Source organism: Dendroctonus ponderosae, unplaced genomic scaffold, assembly GCF_020466585.1.
Source record: "Dendroctonus ponderosae isolate FM_Combo_2020 unplaced genomic scaffold, Dpon_F_20191213v2 Dpon_F_20191213_8, whole genome shotgun sequence".
Classification (NCBI taxonomy): Eukaryota; Metazoa; Arthropoda; class Insecta; order Coleoptera; family Curculionidae; genus Dendroctonus; species Dendroctonus ponderosae.
The window spans coordinates 4,784,891-4,799,530 of NW_026019016.1; the positions used below are offsets into that span (position 1 = coordinate 4,784,891).

The following is a 14,640-nucleotide window of genomic DNA, read 5'->3' on the forward strand; positions in this document are numbered from 1 at the left end:
GGGTCATGACCCCCATGACCCCCCCCTGGATCCGCCCTTGCTTCATCTAGACCATATATGTACATATGTGGATAAATTAGAGGAGAAAAATATGATAAAAATAATAAAGACATAAATATAACGTTGAGGCAAGTTTTAAGTAAAATTAAAAACAGCAGGAGACTAACAATCTTGTGTGTTGAATCTTTAACGAAACAAACACAGCCCGAGGACAAATTATTCAGTTTTGGGGCAGCTCTCCGAAGCACTGAAAATCACGTGTGAAACAAATCTGATTGTAAAAATGTTGCCATAAAATTAATTTAATTGTAGCTTCAAACTGCCACTAATGAGGAATACAATATTCAAACATTGGCTGATATATATTAAGACGTAAAACAACGTGCTTTGGTTGTGGCAAAATTAGTTGCAAGTGAACTTATTTCGAACTAGGCGACAATCTGCTCGAAATAAGAAACCAGAATCTAAACGAATAAAATAAATAAAATGTTGGAACTGGACACAGTAGTGATAAATTCGAAATATTTTCATAAATTTCCGTGACGAATTGAATAAAAATAATTTTGCAATATAGACCAAATATCACCGAGTGGGCGTCCATGGACGCCATCTCTAAAGTGGGTCTAGTGCAGTAGGCAAGTTGGATGTAGGCATAATTTCCATATGGATTTAAAATTACTGAATACAAACACTAATTAGTGTGCAATCTTAATTGGAATTGACGATTTAATGTCAAAACTGAAGCTTTCACACGAGGTTGGAACTGGCAAAATATTGCATAAATTGCTTAAAATACTTTAACAAATTAGGCCTGATTACGAAGCTGCTAATGGTTTTTCTCACTATCCAATACGTTCTAGAAATCAATGGTCCTGTTTATTCCATTTTTTCGAACGCATTCATTTTACTTGACACGCTCAGGTGCATTGATTAGAACAATTTTATTTAGCTTTTACCTTCTACTGTTCCCTAGTAAGAAAAATTAAGAATACATACTAGTATTGTAAAAAACTCAATAAAAAATGAGTAACCGAATTTCAATCCGCTGTGCATTTTTCAAGTAAATTACGAAACAAATTAGATAGTTTCATAGTGGCTAATTTAAATAACAAATTTTGCAACATTCCTGTCCTGAAAATATACTCAGGTATAGTGGATTACATTTCAGATTTCTATCATATTTCATTTAGGGTTAGACTGTTTCCAGGGTTCGGACCATGAAGGTGGAAACAGATAAATTTATAACTCGCAGAAATATTTGCTACTCATTTATATTCCTTGCTACATGTGGTCTATGTGGGAAGGAAACGAGTTTGACACGTACCGCAAAGGCAAACTAAACATTTACGTGAATGTTTGGAAGCCAATAGTTTTTAGAGTGTAACTGGAAGCTAAGCCCAAATTAAGCTTTTATTGCTCAGTGATGTTTTTCAATGACTATCTAGTATTTTTAGTTAAATTAGGCGCGTCATCAAGCCAAACTTCTCACACACTCACTAAAAAATTGTCCTTATTGTAAGAACCTTTTTGCAATAAATAAACTATAAAGCAGTGCTTTTTTAATTCCATCCGGTTTTTGAACATTATTATTATATATATCCGGTAGTAATTTTCCAAATTTTATGTTAAGTTAACTGTCAATTCAAAGAAAAGAAGACGAGCTGCCATAGAAAATAAGCGAAATTAATTGAAGAAATTATTAACAATCAAATAATTCACGCAGAACATTCTTAATTAACTTGTGCGAGAAACCAAGTAATGTTGAGAAATCGAATTTTAAAATATTACCGAACAAAATAATGAATTTTTTCAAAATTTTGTCAATTGCTAACTCACTTGAACCTTTCAAATTATACAAAACATTTATGAAATTATCTTCTCAAAATTTATATATGATGAATAAAGATAAATCATAATCTAAAAAATTATGTTTATTTAAACTTCTGTCCATCAACACAAAGATCATTTCCGAAACCCTACTAAGTACAGTAACTTAAAGCTTACAGTTCGCAGACAAGTTCGTAATAACTTTTTGAAAAAAGTCAACTTTGTTGTAGTTGAAATACAAAGTAACCATTTGCGCCTTAGTTAAAATAATTAATTGTTCTAGCAGAACTTATGTACTGATTAAAAAAAGCAGATGGAGGCAATTAATTCGAAACGTATTAGTGCACTCTTTCAGTTATAACCACTTGATCTAGTTTATATTTTCAGCTCAGTAGACCAATACAACTAATACTGAAAAATTCAGGAACATTGGATTTGCAACCGAATAAATATCACACCTCGTTTGTCACCGAAAGCCCGCTAAGTAATTTGTAAATATCTTAAAATAGTCATAATTAAATAAATAAACACATTGACTTGCACGTGCCTGCATTCAGAAAGGAATTGGCTAAAATATGCAATTTATGGAATTAGACTAGAACATATATGCAAATCTAAATTCGTAAATTCACTGCTGAAATCAACTTTTTTCTTATAAAATATGAACTTTTGAATCACTTCGAACGCTATGGATCAGAACGTATTAAAGTTCTGCAAACAGTATTGAGAGCAAACCCATTGCCAGGCTTCGAAATGTTAATCTTGATCAAACTAATTAATTTTCCAGCAGCTTTATTTAACTTTATTTTCCTACTACTTTGTCAAGTCTCATTAACGATATCAATTAAAGTTCTTTGTTAAGTGCACCTACCCTCTTAAACCCGAGTGATCGCCTTATGAAATATCCGTAGCTAAAAAGCTTAAATAATAAAATTTTTTGACCCAATTTTTGCAGTAAAATTTGCATTTGATAATGCAACATTAATGGTAATTTCACGCCCCATATCTATCAATCAAGCCAACCTAATAAGACAGAAATACGGTGCTCGAAATTATGCCACACACGAGTAAACAATGAGCTTTTTCTTCAATAACATGTCCTTATGTCTAATATTTTTTGGCGTGCGTTTTCCAATTATTATTATCACATACATATTAACAAGCAAAACTAAGCTTTACGGTTATGTTTCGTTGATTGAAGCCATTTTTATTTCCTTATGTAATGTTGTGCGTGTCGCGATATGCAGAATTGAACCGGGATTAAATATTAATTTGACTGGAAATTATTAAAGGTAGTTTTTTTCCGGGAAATTTAGGTCAAGGTTTTGAATCAATCAATGGAGCAAATTTATAGTTGACTTACCATAAGGAATTTGCAGCCAAACTTGCTCGGCGGATCTTTTCGCTTAACTATCAATCCTCTCAGGAGGGCTTACCTGAAAAAAAGCATGCCTTCAACATAGGTATAGCTTTCCACACGTGCAAGAATATACGATTAATTCAATCGATTATGGCAAATTAATGTTTCTAATGCGTTCCGTAAAACATACAAATTTAAAATAATTCTACTAATTTACTTAATTATATCGAAGTAAATTCATCAAAATAGTGTTCAATTTCCTACGTGTTTGTGCCAAAATGCAGTACTACTGTCCACGTACAGACACCCCTATGAATTCTTAACTAATAATCAGATGAAACGAATGTATTAAAGACAGCCAGATGTATTTAGTGCTGAACATTTTTGCGCATTTTTTCTGCAGTTTACTAAAATGTAGATTTAGTTATATGGCAATGTGATAACAGGGATTTATAATACAAAATATCAGAGCAGGTAGAGATAAACATGGAAGAATGGATCTCAAAAAAGAATAGATCCATAATAACCATGTATGGAACCAAACGTTAGCACAAAGAGAAAAGTTCATAAAGGGACCGTAACGAATCACCTATAAAGTTCTGCAAAAAAAAACGTACATGATTTGACACAAGAAAAATAGAAAAAGAAGTTGAACAACAGCTAAAAATATAAGAGTAATAGACCTATTAAAAGGCGAAAGGAATGAAAATAACATGGAATACTCTATTACCTGGTGAGGTTCCTCAAGCAAAAGAATCTAGTCTAAAGAGGCATCAAGCTCATTTGATTCTAAATAGATCGAAACACACTGGAGGATTAAAATAGAAAGTGATGTGAAGCAGGGTGCGTTTCCTCACCAACTGTGATTAAGCTGTATTTGGAAGATGCAGTTGCATCTTATTGGAGGCTGTAGAAAATCAAAATGCAGGAATCACAATAAAAGGCCCAAGAATCAACAGAGACTGAATAGACCTGCGAATCCTATTGTTGCAATTGTTTAGATTAACAGTTTCCAAAGTTTGAGTTGTCTTGATGACTGCCCTTTACAGAAAAACCAAAAATACGAAATGTATTTACCTAAGTAATAAGAACTCTTAGAACGAAACCCAAAATTTAAGCATCTGGGTATATGTTTCAAAGATTGTCAGCACATTAACATCACGTCTCAATATTTCTTCTCATGGCCCCCAAATTGACAGTATTCCAAATTTTTAAACTGTATTAACTATTCTCAAATAAAAGTTCGAAACGACACGAAGCACGCTCTTATTACACGTATATCGTTATCGCAAGAACCTTGTGCGAGAACCCCCCTAAAATCCGACTGCCAAAATGTAAGTGGGCCCAATTAACACACCTACTGATTATGCATGTGTGTTCTGACAAAATTTGAAACGAATATTGTATAATAATGAGGCAAAACAAATGTGCCGATCATACATACTTATTGATATGGTACAAAACCATCCATCGAGAATAAAAGTGGTCAGTGTGTCACGGCCGGTGCCATTTAGGGAATCTGGGTTAAAATTTTTTTTTAATACAAACACGCACATTAGTTGATTTTGTATTTGGTCTGTATATGACGATTTGTGTTGCTCAACTTTGTTGGTCAATTGACATTTTTATTTTGCGACTTTAATGTCCTGTTCACTGTTGTTCAAGTTTATAATTGTTGATCAACACCAGGAAGAATTGCGCTTCCATGCGTACAAGGCTTTTTGTGCAAGATTACGACAGAAAATCACTTTGAGTACACGATATACATACTCAATTTAAAATGACATATCTCAGTTTATCATAGCTGCTTCTTTTAGATTGTTTGGCAATAGGTAATTTAAATAGTGTTGCCCTCAGTAATCAGAACAGAGAAACGGTTTACTGCTTACATCTGTAGATAAGATTAGTTATTCATCCGCTATACTACCTTGATTATGTTTTTATTATATTATGTACGTATTTCGTTTAGTTGTTGTTGACTTTGATTAAGTTGGAACTTGAAATTTTCCTCTGGAAATATTGCAATGTGAACAGGCGTTTTCTACAAAAATGTGATCAATACACAAACTGAAATTGAACTGCCAAGCAAGAGCAGGGCAATTAATCATCGAAAGGGCGAACATGCAAATGGTTAAATAATCATATTTATTCTGCAGTTCAGTATATTTTTTCGAAAAGGTGTGTCGACTGTGGACGAAATCGGTCGATAATACTTTGTGTCGTGTGAATCGCGTAGAAATGGAAGATGGGACGCCAGCTTTTGCAGAAAGCTGGTAAGAGTGATCTCTTATCAACAAATCCTTTAGCTTGAACTGAGATAAGTTTTTCGACCAGCAACTGAAGTTTTATGCATTCTTAAAATTTTATAAAAACAACACGTGTTTCACGTTTGTACTGGCTTTACTTTAGAAGTTGGAATTTTCTATTGAAGAGTATGTAGTTGCGTAAAAAGTTTCATTTTTAAATCGACATTTAAGAAGCGCACAAAATTCAGGATTTTATCTATCTGATTTGAATGCATTTTTGAAGGTTTGAAGAGATTTAGAGCGCAATCTTCTTTACTGACCGCACAACATAAAGAGTATTTTTCGTTTCTGAGAAATATATTTTCGAAAAACGCGATGCAATTCGTGTACCGCAACAGTTTTTCAAATCTCTCAGCTCTTCTTTACTCAACGCACAACTCTGAACTTGTTTAGTATTCTTTGTTTCTGAATTTTTCGTCATAACTCATCACGTCTCACTGTGCCGCACTTTTAATTGCGCTTAGCATTTAACCCAGCTTAAAAGTGGATTAAAGCTTTACGAGGCACGGGGCTGTAATTCAAAAAATATTAGCGCCAAAATAAATTGACGAGTTTCGTACGATCCCTCGTCCCTCAAACCAAACCGTTGATTGGGTCCATTCAAGTATTGTGTGAAGAGCTAGAAAGTGGCTCGTAAAATCCCACAAAAGGTTTATCCTGGCAGGCGACGTTTAGCGTCTCTATGCGAGTTTTGGGATGTCCTGGGAGTCCTTTGAGAAGAAGGGCCTGCAAATTGCACAACAAAGAGCAACAAACTCCTAAAGCCAAAGAATATTATTCTTAAAGAGATTCGAGGTAATTTAGGCCAAACTGAGGCAAAACATAAGGAAAATTACGTCGCTGGCATACCACAAAGTTACCTGGGAACCACTGCAAAAAAATCAATTTTTCAATGCACAAACTACCAAAGCCTTGGGAACTCCAGCTCGGACTGCTCGTTATGATATCGGTGCGTCAAGTGCAAAGATAATCATAAACCGGGCGAATGCAAAATCGGAAAAGCGGATAACGATAAAAGCGCGCTTTACTGTGTCAATTACGAAGAAACCGGGCATCCGGCTTTGCACGGACGTTGCCCAGTTTTCAGATTTGCAAATAACATGAAGCAAGTAAATATTTCCCAAAGGAGCAACAATCGAACAGCGCGACTTGATGGCATACAAAGTAGAATCATAAACTATAAATCTAGTGATAATTTTCCGCCACTACGTTCCAACAATATAGTACTACCGTCAACCAACCGTTTGACAGTTCTTTATGCCTAATTTCTTTTTTTTTTCAAGTCATCACCTTCTCTCAACGTGTGCAGAGATTTTGGTTTGAACGGCTTTAGTTTATGACGAACCAGGCATCTTCTAATTTTGCCTTTACTTGCATTTAATTCAACAGCCCTCAGATGTAAACTCATTGGAGGATTGGCACGAACTGAAGCTATGATGGAATCATCATTATGTGTTCGATTTCGAAGTTGAGCGTGAAGCGGACTGTTCAACACACTTCCGGTTTGAGTGAAACGCAAATTCACCCCTGCTGCAGTTTTGTCTAATAGGATTTCTCTGTGGGTGTCTCATATTGAATTCTTCCGCAACTTGTCTACTACTTCGAACTCCATCACCAAATAATCTAATTATTTCTATTTTCTCCCTTAAACTGAGATGTTCAATAGGCATTTTGTCAGCGCACTGACGCAATTAATGTCAAATTGACAATTATGAGACGCGGCTTGAATTTGTTTCCATGGCTCTCTACTGAATACTGGTACAAAAATTCGGACTTTGCGTAAAAATTTAAAATAATGCCAACATTTGATTTTTGACTTGAAACTCGGTATACATATACCGTTAAAGTAACTTTTTGTGTTAATGTTAATCCAACATGTTACTCCTTTATAAACTCTTAACGTCTCCTTACTCACCCAATGCAAATTGTGAGCATGATGAAGGTGATGCATTAAATAGTTTGAAGTATCTCGTTAGTGGTGAGCCAGATGAAAAAGAACCTTCAATGGAAACAGAAGACCTACCTATTACCCAATTTTATGAAGTAAGACACAGCAATTATTGCATCTCCCGCATATATAGCTGGGTATATTGCGAGAAAAATAAAAAATGCTGTAGGTAGTGGTTCGGTCTACATAAATCAGATCCAAGCTTCAAAGTCGTTAGAGGAGCATTCTTCAATAGAGGCAAGATAATTTAGACCAGACGTGTCAAATGGCTCTTAGAGCCATTTCACACGGGCCACTCTGCAGCGCTTCTCAGTGGCGCTGCTGAGAAGTCTGCTTTAGGTTAACGTGAGCTGCTCAGCAGTACCACCGAGAAGCGCTGCGGAGTGGTTGGTACAATGTAGGGATGGGACATCGATCCTATAACATCGATAGTAGCCATCGATGTCGACATCGAAAGGTAATATCGATGTTAGAGAAACAACGAAGGCAGAACATCGATGTTTGACAACATCGATGTTCTGATAGTTTGCCGTTGCATACAAATTTCAAATTAACTTAAACTTAAATAATTTTATTTTACTACTACTATGACATTAAATAATCGACTAAATTTATTCAACTGATAGTAGCCACATTTTTCGGTCAAGTGACTGCAAAATCAGGCTTTCTTCGGGTGCAGCTGGAAATGGGCCACTATGCCGCGGCATCGTTTGTATCGGCACTATCAAAGAGTTCTAACATCGATGTTTGATCGATGTCCCAAATTTCCAACATCGATGGTAAAAATATCGAACATCGAACGAATTACATCGATGTTTTTCTCCCATCCCTACTCTGAACAAGTACTCGGTATCCATCGGTACTTGTACTAATTACTGGTATTGATTACCAGTTAGTCTGAGCGAGTACGAGTAGCAGAGTATTGAGGCCCATTTCTAAACTTGACGTTTGCGTTTGCGTTCGCCGTTACCGTTTGCGTCCAAATTAAAGTATAGGAATACCTAACAGCCATTTATAAATACTACGGGCCGTTACCGTTTGCGTTCCGTGCCGCTCGATATCAACCAATTTCATTTCTTGCCGGTGAACGTTTATAGAACAGCCGTAGTACTAACGTACCAACCAATCCGAATTCAGTATTTGGTCGGACCAAATAAGCTGATTCAAAACATTCAATAACAACAGGAAAGATCTGGGGTTAAAAATTCGACTGACAGCAAACGGTAACGGCAAGTATATAAATCGCCTTTTTAGCGCAAACGGCAAACGTCAGAACGTCAGCGCAAACGGCGTCAAGTTTATAAATGGGCCTTTGGGCTTCGGAGTCGAACATTAGGATGGGTGATTTCATTTTGCGAGAACGATTATTGATGGAAAATGGAAAAAAAGAAATGGAACACCCTGTATAATGTTTTTGCTTGTGTTCCTTTCTTTATTTCCAATAACTTTTATGAACAGTTTTTCTACCCTACTATATTCGTTTCTGAGCAAAATATAGTTTTTCTCAAAATTTTATCATTATTTGGGTGTCGCGTAAAATTGAATATCTTTTCAAAGAAGAGAGAAACTGAAAATATTAGATGCAAAATTAAGTATTATTTTGTGCTCGCTAATTAATTATTCGCTGATTCGTTTGATTCTGCATAATTTTCTGGAATAAATATAAAATAAAATAAAACAAAATAAGTGGAATTCTGGGAGACATTGGCAAGATTGCGAGAACCTGCCGAACTATTCACTTTTTGAATGTGTTCAAAACTCAAACTTTCTGTCAGTTTTTTCCAGTGATTTTTCTTTTTTATTCACAAAATTTTCAACAGTTCTAAAATTTCTTTAGTTTTTAGTTATTTTTTCGAAATATTACATTTTTCAAAGTTTTTTGCGTGTTTTTTTCTCAAAATGCGTTCTGAAAGGTTAAAAACGATTTTTGATGAAAAATTGATTTGAGTTTCATGACATTTTATTTTAGTACGAATTTTTGGTGTATTTCTCTTAATACTGGCCTCAGGTTGAAATTTGAAATTCAGCAAAAAAACATATCAATGTTGGCATCGTTAACAAAATTCCAGGGCATTTGAGGTCGAAAAATCGAAAATTTGAAAAAAATATTTTTGCTGTAGACGTTTTTCTCTTAATAACACTTTTAATACTGAGCCCATTTGGGTCAGTAAGACGGGGTTGCAAAGAGCACATTCTTCTCTAAAACCGGCTTTTTAGGCAATTAAAATCGGTTAAAAATCGGGCAAAAAAATTCCTATTTTACACTTTAGGTAAACTTGAGATGTGGCAAACAAGCATTTTTAGACACAAAAATCGCACTTTCTTTGAACAAATAAAACTGCGTTGATGTTGTTGATGTAAAAGTTACGGTTGAGAAAACTAACTTTGAAAGCCGTATATTAAATTTTTAAGCCAAAATTTTAATTTTCACACTTTATGTCAACACCAGATGCATTTAAATGTCGAAAAATATTTCGAATTATTATACTTTAGGCAAACTTTAGATGCATTTAAACGCTAATAATGCATTTTTAGAGAAGAGAATTGAAACATTTTATTGAAAATTGTAGGCAAGTCGTAAACGCAAATTTTTGGAAAAAAGTATTTGCGCTCGCTTTATAAAAATTCACATACCCAGACTAAAAAATCAGGCAGGTAGTTGCATCTTTTAGCATCTTTGGTAGACACTTAACCCTATAGACATGGAAAATTTCAGAAAAATCCATCCAGAACCTGATTTTCGTTGGCTATGTAAATGTGATTCTCAAAATTGATGTTGTCAGTCAATTGCGCTTGCTTATTTAAAAATTCACGTTTCCCAAACTCAAGCACGGAAGAAGTTGAGTCTGTTACCAACTTTAGTGCACATTTGATCCGATAGACGTGAAAAGTTTTACAAAAATCCATCGTGAACCTGATTTTTGTCGGCTTTGTAAATGTGACGCACAAAATTGATGGTGTCAGTCAATTCCGCTCACTTACTTAAAAAATTGCGTCTCCTACACTAAAGCACACAGACATTTGGGAGTTTAATTTAAAATAAGTAGGCTTGAGACAATTTCTGGTATAACCGGAAGTCGCATAATGTGGCTGTTATTTAATCTGAAAAGAGCGTCTCCGAAAATCCCATTATCCAAATTTGCGGGGTTCAAATCGCATTATTTCCAGAAATAATCTAATGGACGCTGACCGTGAGACACCCTGTATACAAAAGACTCGTTAAAGAAAAAGCCGTTCAACAGTATCAATCCATGAACTGGTTACTTGAATACTCGTTTGGTAGCTTAGTTCGGTATTCGTTACTTTGGATACTTATGAGTAACGAGTACTCGACTTAGTTACTTTTCTCCCACCGCTATTGGCCAGTATGGGGGTTTTCCAGTGGATAGGATAACCAATCCTATCCATGTGGTATGGACAATTTGGATTTGATTAAATGCGAAAATGAAATAAAAAACCTTCAAATCGATAACCGGATTTTTGGGTTTTTAATACATTATTGAAATCGAAAGCGCGTAAGTTTCTCCAAGATTACCAGATTTGGTTCGTCTCGAGTCACTTGTTCAATCGCAATCTCTCTCCTACCAACTTCGACCTCAAAAGAACTGACCGTGACATACTGACCACTTTTACTCTCGTTTCAATACCATAATGGTGAATGTAATTCAATTGATGGCGTAATGATGGCATAAATTTCAGTTTTTACCCCGGCATATCGGAAACTCGTCGTGCCATTCATTCAAGGATATTTCTTCGAAATTTTTGGATGAAATCATTAACATTAACACATCAGCAATTCGATTCTAAGAAAAACGGAGCTGCCGATGAGAGCACCATGAAAGGAATGGCTTCTTACTTTGTGACTCTTTATAAAAATGGACAGAAAACAGTTCTAGGTATTAACTAAACACCCCAGAATTTGTCAAGAAATTGACAAAAATTCGTCGTGCGTGTAACGCGCTAGGCAAAAATATTCTGAACCAAGCGAATAAATCTGCTTGGCAAATAGGCTTACTTATAGTGACTCCCCTCATCATTAGAGTGAATTATCAGTTGGCAAACAACTTTCCGAATTTTCCAAAGAGTATCCCAATACGTCAACACGACTCCTGAAAATATCAATGCGCAAAACAATAAATTCCGATTTAAAAAAATAAACAGAATTATACGCGATATCTGTTTTTACTTTGGCGTCGCGAGGAGGCGGCGGGCGGTATTTGCCGTGTTCCACTGACCCACTTACCCAATGACATTGGCACCACTTTTATTTTCGTTTTGTGATTGCACAATGTGCGAGACTGGCGTGATATCATTTAACTACATTTAATAACTCGTATCTCTGTGCTTTAAGCAATCAATCAGTAGCGTCCGTACATCTCCAGATAAGGAACACAATAGAATTGAACCGTTGATTTATCTACTAAGCGCCCACTTCAGCTTATCAGTACTCGCAACTGTAACACGCGCCAAATTGGGTTGGGAAACTTTCATATCAATTTCTTTATGGACTCTCGAACTCCAAGGTGACATCCGAAGATGCACCAACTAAAACTTTGATTGTTCCAGTTTTTACATCAACTTTTTGTCTATTTTTAGCTCCGCACATTGAAGTTGCAAAAACTTCCAATGTATTGAGTTCCTCGCTAGAAACTGTTGTTTCAACTGAATACAAACTGCATGGAATCTATAGAATAGAAAACTGCTTGCATAGAGTCTTAAACATACCACTAATTGAGTAATGCGTGGGTGATATTGTGATCTTGGTAGTCCACGATTACCTGCTTTCAATAATAGTAGTTTGAAAAAGGTAAAATCACCTCAATAGTAGTGGCCTGCGAATACCGAAACCTTTTCCGTAATTGTATATCCGCGAAAAACTCAAAATAATTTTTGTCATCTTGTGATGGATATAAAACGCAATCGAAGCCAAGTTTTGTACTTGAGACTTGTTGCAGCTTGACTAACTACAAAATTGTTGGCTCTAGTCGCATCTGTTAAACGTCACACTGGCCAGTGCATTTTAAGTTTATCATGCTACCTGAGGACCTAAGGTGCCGGTACCGAAGAGAAAGCTATATATTTATTATTTTATCCTATTGCATATACATTAAAAGTAACTCAAAATCAATTCCTGGGCTTCAGTCATTTATTGTCTATTTATCAATTAAAATACGTTTCGGTGTTTTCCACCATCATCAGTTTCTCTAAAATAACAGATAGTAAAAAAATGTTTTCATTAATTTAAAAAACAATCACAGTTCGTCACTAAAATACATCACAATTGCAACACTTTAAAACATTCTAAAATTAATTAGGCCTAACAGGTGATTAGTCAGGACAATCAATTCTGGGAAGAGACTAGAATTCTTTGTTAAAGTGTTGCAATTGTGATGTATTTTAGTGTGTGATATGATGAAGCTGTTGACGAATTGTGATTGTTTTTTAAATTAATGAAAACATTTTTTTTACTATCTGTTATTTTAGAGAAACTGATGATGGTGGAAAACACCGAAACGTATTTTAATTGATAAATAGACAATAAATGACTGAAGGCCAGGAATTGATTTTGATTTGGAATTGAAACACAGTCAGGAAAGTATGTACAATTAAAAGTAACACATTTTTCAACCCAATGAAATAGTAGCTTTGTTCTTCGATGGAATTCGAGCTTTTCAAAAAAATACTTAGGGCCGTTTGCACCGCTTTATATTAAAGGCAAGCTTATATAACCCAACCTTCAAAATTAAGCTCCGTTTTAAAGTAAACGGCTTGCAACGTACCAATGTGTTGTTGGCTTTGTTAAGCGGGTGTCAAGCAGTATCGGTTTGCCATATGTGGAATTATGACCGTTTGCTGCCATGATACAATTAATACATGTATTCATGCTATCTATCTTTACATTTGAAATTTGGCGATTGAGAAGAGAGCTCGAGGGATTAACCTCAGTTCGAACACGTTTAGTAAAATTGTACAATTTAGGAACCTTGCGTTTAGAGTGTTTTTCAACCCAACGTTCATATTTTAAATACATATCTTTTTTAACCATTTTTATTAAACAATTTTATATAGGTATTGTAATTTTATTTTGTACTGACAGACCAAAATTTTAACGCAAATGTGCCAGATAATTAATGAAATGTTGTTGTGTAGTGTTGCGGTGATGTTGAAGATTATTTATGGTTTCATTTTGCAACTGACCAAAATCAATTAAATGATCCAATTTATTTATATTTGTGGTAGTTTTGTAAAACCCAAATATTTTAAAAAAGTTAGTTTGTCCAAGTCCTCCACTAGATTATTTCTGTTAGATATCGTTTTTGGAAATCCAAATTCGACTATCCCAAGGACATCTAGATCGTCTTCAAATGTGTCAAAACAAGTTTTGAAAACAGCAAACGGGCCTCTATATACAGGGTGATTCAAAATTGGCGTCATTCCTTTTAAGGGGTGATAGAGGCTTCCTCGGGGAGTACGAAAAAAATATTAACACAAAAAATTTTCGAAAATTTCTAGAAGATTTTAACAGTTGAAGATCGAATTTCAACTTTGTTATTAAGCATTATTTTGAAATTGTTCTATGTTTAATTGGTAGCACATTGGAATACTTAAGCATTCAAAAAGAAAAATTACCATCTTTGTTTCAAATTACGAAAATTTTTTATATCAAAAAAGTTCTCTTCTACAATTTTTTGATGAAAAGACACAGCGGCAATCATGTTTTTTGTCACTAACAGATAGTTATAGGTGGATAGCCCTTGTCAATAATAACAATAATTTGAATTTCCGTTCAAGAATTTGCGGATCTGCGATTAGTTCAGGGGAAATATTACAGTAACATAGCAGAAGCTGAAAGAACTCACGCCAAGAAAGGGCGAGAAGAGTGGTTCCAGGAAGATAGTGACACTGACAACTGACACTTTCCCAAGCACCAAATAAATACCGAGGAAGCGCTACGTTCCTACCACCTTTGTACGATACACACAGCACAAGGAGATACAAATGGAGCAGGAGTTAATTAACTGAATACGAGATAAGTTTTTAATTAACTGAATACACAGGCACTAGCTTGTTTGGAGTTAACCATTCAAATGTTTGGTCTTGTAAGGTTTGAGGGTTGAGGTTATGAGAACAGGTTGACATTTCGTCAACAAATCTTGTTGAATTTACCGTTTATCCTTGTCTATCTTATTGTCAGTCTG

At 35.1% G+C, this 14,640-nt stretch overlaps 1 protein-coding gene across 6 annotated transcripts in view; it reads right to left on the minus strand.

The window, feature by feature from the left end:
• LOC109538086 (nuclear hormone receptor FTZ-F1) overlaps window positions 1-14,640 on the minus strand; it is a 108,466-nt gene that overhangs the window by 74,388 nt on the left and 19,438 nt on the right. The window contains exons 1-2 of one of the 6 annotated variants that reach the window (XM_048668893.1): window positions 11,685-11,777; window positions 3,191-3,263 (exon numbers count right to left, since the gene is read on the minus strand). The exons of 3 other annotated variants lie outside the window; for them this stretch is intronic. The gene's annotated coding sequence lies outside the window, so the exon portion shown is untranslated. Of the gene's footprint in view, window positions 1-3,190; window positions 3,264-11,456; window positions 11,548-11,684; window positions 11,778-14,640 lie in introns of those variants that run through there. 2 more of the 6 variants (XM_048668894.1, XM_048668896.1) reach the window with 2 other exon arrangements.